We start from the raw sequence: 5,372 nt of genomic DNA on the forward strand, positions 1-5,372 counted from the left end.
CCGTACTCAAACATGTACATTTGTTAGTTCAACAATAGTTAACCAAATGGTTAGCCATATGAGCACTTTTATATCAACCATATTCTTCTTCACCATAACTAGTTCAATGACTCAAATGAACTAGTTAGAGAGTTGTTCAATTACAAGGAAATCTTATGTAACTACACAAGACACAATCGAAGCAAAAACGATTTGATTCACTCGATTCGGTTCATAAACTTTTCTGCCACGGTCTGCATTTAACATTCCTTAGTTAATATAAATAAGTTCACAAACAATCGTCTTTAGATATAATCAACTTAAGTTCGCAGACTTAGTTCGCAGACTTAAGTTCCCGGAAGGAGTTCTCAAACTCCAGCAGATATTCTCGGGTCGAGAACTTCCGCCAGTTCCCGGACTGGGTTCGCGGACTGAGTTCACGGCTCTTGTTCCGGTTCTCTTGATCAAAAAAGTTCGCAAACTTCGGTTCAAGGAAAAAGGACTTACACATATATGTGTTGCCACACAATGCTTATATCCAACATTGGTTATATAATCTAAACTCTCGTATCAATCACTGAAACATTCTTAGAGGACGTTATATAGTTGTTATTCACAAACCATTTCTCGTCAAAGCAATTTTCAAAGTGATTGAAACATATCATGACTTTCGTCACTAGGTAAAGATGAACTTGGCCAAAGCGAAAGCTTACCAACACATATTTCGAGAAACAGATAGGAGAGATATACTCGGCTCGAAATAGCAAATGTGTATATCAAAGTCTATATAGAAAAACAACTTTTGTCTCAAGATAGGAGATAGAGTAGTGTTGATGGTGGATTTTCAACAAAGGGAAAAACCGTAAAATCATGAGGTATGTTTTTTACACGACTTTCAGGCATGCAATGATTCATATTTTACGAATCCATGATGAATATGTTTTCAAAAAGCCCCACTAGCTGAGCGATTCGATCCCTGGCATTTCATCATGACCTCTATGCAGAATAACATAATTGGGCGTTTTTCCATAGATTGAGAGCTTAACGCTTTCAGGACGTCGGCGACACTCATTGTTCCCTGACTGCAGGAGAGAGACCCACCTCCACACAGAAGGACGATTAGGCGGTTCTCCGTAGATTGAGAGAATTAACGCCTTCAGTACATCGGTGACACTCGCTATTCCCTGAGTATGTATAGATTCAGGAGGTTCTCCGTAGATTGGGAGAAATAACGCCTTCAGGTCGTAAACAACACCCGTGACTCCCTGAATATGCACCATTCAGTATGGATGCGACGCTTTAACTGGCTAATATCTTTTCTGCAATAGATTAATTCTGCCGTGACATTCACCACTGAATTCCCAGAATGATCTATTATTGCTCATATTCCATGGTCGAATCCACGACCTGATCCCATGGAATGTCAATAACAATTTCTCCTATTCCATGGTCGAATTCACGGCCTGATCCCATGGAATGGCAATAACAATTGCTCCTATTCCATGGTCGAATCCACGGCCTGATCCCATGGAATAGCAATAAAAATTGCTCCTATTCCATGGTCTAATCCACGGCCTGATCCCATGGAATGGCAATAACAATTGCTCCTATTCCATGGTTGAATCCACGACCTGATCCCATGGAATGGCAATAAACAATTGCTCTGATTCCATGATCGAATCCACGACTTGATCTCATAGAATAACAATGAACTACTATATTATCTCATTATTCCGATTTCATGATCGAATTCACGACTAATCTCATCGAATGGTAATAGATAATTTTATTACTCCGATTCTATGGTCCAATCCACGATCCCATGGGATGGTAATGCTTTTTTTATTATTCCGAATTCGTGGTTGAATCCACAACTGATCCTATGAATTGATAATAAATAACTACTCATTTTTATTGCTCAGTTTCATGAATTATTCCCCACTGAATTTCATGAATTAGCAATAAATACTCAACAACCGGGCATCTGGACCATCACTGAGTAAGCCCCACAAAAATGGTGCAAGTGTACTCGATAATGATGCACGATTGATCACCCGGATGCACAAACGAGCATCCAAAAATATGGACGGATGAGGAATCCTACGCAAAATAGGAGAAAACACAAATAATAATAAAATAATAAGAGGCTCCCAGGGGGGCGGGCCCACAGGCCGGCCGGCCATGCCTCTTCCATTATTTCGCCCTATTTTGTTATTTTCATGAACTCATGAAAAACTCCTTCAATTTAGCAACTTTCCTTGTTTGTGCAAAACTCATGGATTCTCCATAACTTCACGAATTCATGAAAAAATAATATTATAAAATAGGAAAAGGTGTGCGGGACCGGGCAACCTAGCCGGCCGACCATGCCCGAGCCGTGGCCGGTCCCACACCTCACAATCCCTAGCTTTTTATAATTATTATTCCCTAATCTCATGAAACTCCTCCATTTCAACAAAAATTCATGGATTCTCCATAACTTCACGAATTCACGAAAAAATAATATTATAAAATAGGAAAAGGTGTGCGGGACTGAGCAACATAGCCGGACGGCCATGCCCTAGCCGTGTTCGGTCCCACACCTTGCAATCCCTATTCTTTTATAATTATTATTTTCTTCAATTCATGAAATTCCTTGGTTTGAGCAAAAATCATGATTTCGTCATAACTTCTCAAACTTTGCTCGAATCATAGAAAATCAAAAGCCAACATGGTCACACGACCGACTAGCCTCTCAGGCAATTTTAAATGTTAAAATAATCTTATTTTAATATTTACAAAATATTGATCAGTTGACCATACATGCTCATTCCAACAAAAATCAAGAATTTCATCAGTCAAGATGAAACTCTTATGAACATTCACAATGTTGCTCGAACGCACATCTGATGAATGCCAAATATTGTATATATTTATCCCTTTTTGTTGGCATTTAACTCATCTTTTGCGCATTAATTCTACATTTTATCCCATATTCTGCATTTTCATTGTTTTCAAGAATAAATATTTTTATTAATTAATTTTGCATTTTTAGGTAATAAATAAAGTCGGATGACTTGCGAAGCAGAAAAGAGCAGAAAAGTAGTGAAAATCCGGAAGAGATTACGCAAGGAAGCCGCGAAGAATGGTGCGCATAAGCCCAAAAGACTAGAAATGGGCTCAAGAAGGAAGAATTGTGCTTAAAGAAGATATGGGCTTGGCATACCCAAGGCCCAAAACCCTTACCCAAACCCATCTTCTATAACCAAAACCGCCTCCATCTTCAGCCGTCGGATTGGATCCATCTCATCATCCGATGGTCGCTCCTTCATCGCGCATCAAAATCTGAAGCTCCTATCAAACACCATGGTGCCTAAATTCCAAGCCATCAGATTAGATTGCAGTTGAATCCTACGGTCGCTCCTATGCCTGTGCATCAAATCCCGATGATTCCGATCAACACTAAAACACCTAACCTAATCTCGCACCGTAGACTTCGTTGTATTTTACATCCTACGGTCACTACAAGCTGCTTCTTCCTTATCCGTCCTATCCACCTACCATCTCCATATCCAGCGGCTTCAGATCGCGGTACACCCATCTTGATACACCCGCCTAACACACTAATACTCGAACCCTATACCCTAAACCAAACATCACCTAATCTCTTCTCCATCGACTCCATCTTCCCTCACCTCCGTCTGCAACAGCCTCACCTCCACCACCTTCTCCCTGCCGCGCCACCAAACGCCCTGCCACAACCACCTCGAGCTCACACACATCCACCATATCATCCTACACGCGATTGATAGCTTCCCCCATCCTTCTAGCCCTTTATCCCATCAACTTATTACCTAACCTAAACCCTAGGTTATGGGTTGATGGATTAACGTGTGCTAGAGAGAAATTGAAGGCATGGAGAGGTAGAGGAGGACAAATAGAAGCATGGGTCGACATCAAACTGGAGTGGTTGTGTCAAATTGGGTGAGTAATCCCTAACCCTAGCCTCAACTGTTTTGGGGGGGGGGGGGAATTTGGGGAAAATGTATAGAACTATAAATTGAGAGCTGGGGTGTTGTAGAAAACTGTTCTTGGACTAGCCAAGTGACCAATTAGGTTTAATTTCATTTTCTCAACTGTTCAATTTAGGGTTAATTTTAATTTCAATTTCAATTTTATTTAATTTTCAATTTCTGTTTTATTTCATGTTTAATTCCATGTTCATTTAATTTATGTTCTTATGATTTATGTCTGTTTCTAATTTCAATTTAGTTTTGTGTTTAATGTTAGTTCACTTTTAGTGTCAACTGTTAGCTTCTCAAATGTTAGGTTCAATTCACTATCAAGAAGTGATGGAATGTTAGGCTAGAAGCCTTAGAGCATTGTGTTGATTGAGCAGTGGGGAGAAACTAGTGCTCACTAGTGACTGTGAGCAAGCTGGTTCTCTTCCCACTCTAGTTGTATGCCTAGGCTCCCAACTTTGCCTTTCATTTTTTGTTCTTGCTCACCTTCACCATCTCCACTGCCCTTGGCTTAGGCCTTGGTTCCATTGTTCTTGTTTAGTTTCATTGTTCTGTCACTGTTACCTTTGCTTCACTGCTTTTACTACTTGCTACTGCCTTGTTCTCCCCTAGTGCTCTGCTGCCTTGTCTCCCCCTGCTGCTGTGCACTTGCCCTTTGCACTACTGCTGCTCTCCCTTTCCCTCCTGAGCATCTGCTGCTGTGCACTGCTTCTGCTGCTGCTCTCCCTTTCCCTGCTGAGCATCTGCTGAGCATCTGTTGTTGTGCACTGCTTCTGCTGCAACCTGGTTTCCACTGCTGCTGCTGCAACTGAGCTTGGCTCACAGCACAAGCCCAGCTCATCATTACGTTACCAAGACCAGTTCTCAGTCATTACAAAGGCCCAGGTCACTTTTAAAGTAAAAGCCTGATTCAATCAAAGCCTGAACTCAATTAAAGGCCCAGTCCAATTCAGGTTTAAGGCAAAAGCCTAATTCAGTCCACCAAAGGCCCAGTTCACTGTCAAGGGTACTCAAATCCCATTGACATTCAAAGCCCAGTGCACTTCAAAGGCCAAGCCTAGTGCACTTCAAGACCAACTGAGCCCAAGCTCAGTTCACTTCATTATCAAACAAGCCTATAATCCAAAGGTACCCTAAGCCCAAAGCCCAAAAGGCTTCATAGTTAACCAACAACAAATTAGAGCCCAAAATAGCTAGAGAACTCCAAACACACCCAGTCTCTGTGGATCGACCCGTACTTGCACGAGCTACAACCGACGACCGTGCACTTGCGGTATTACTGTAGGCCCGTTTCATTTCACTTCAATTTTACACATCTCCGGGCCCACCAAGTTTTTGGCGCCGCTGCCGGGGATTGGTGCTGTGTTTTTCTTGTTATTTTATTATCTATTT

This window comes from Papaver somniferum, chromosome 10, assembly GCF_003573695.1.
Source record: "Papaver somniferum cultivar HN1 chromosome 10, ASM357369v1, whole genome shotgun sequence".
NCBI lineage: Eukaryota > Viridiplantae > Streptophyta > Magnoliopsida > Ranunculales > Papaveraceae > Papaver > Papaver somniferum.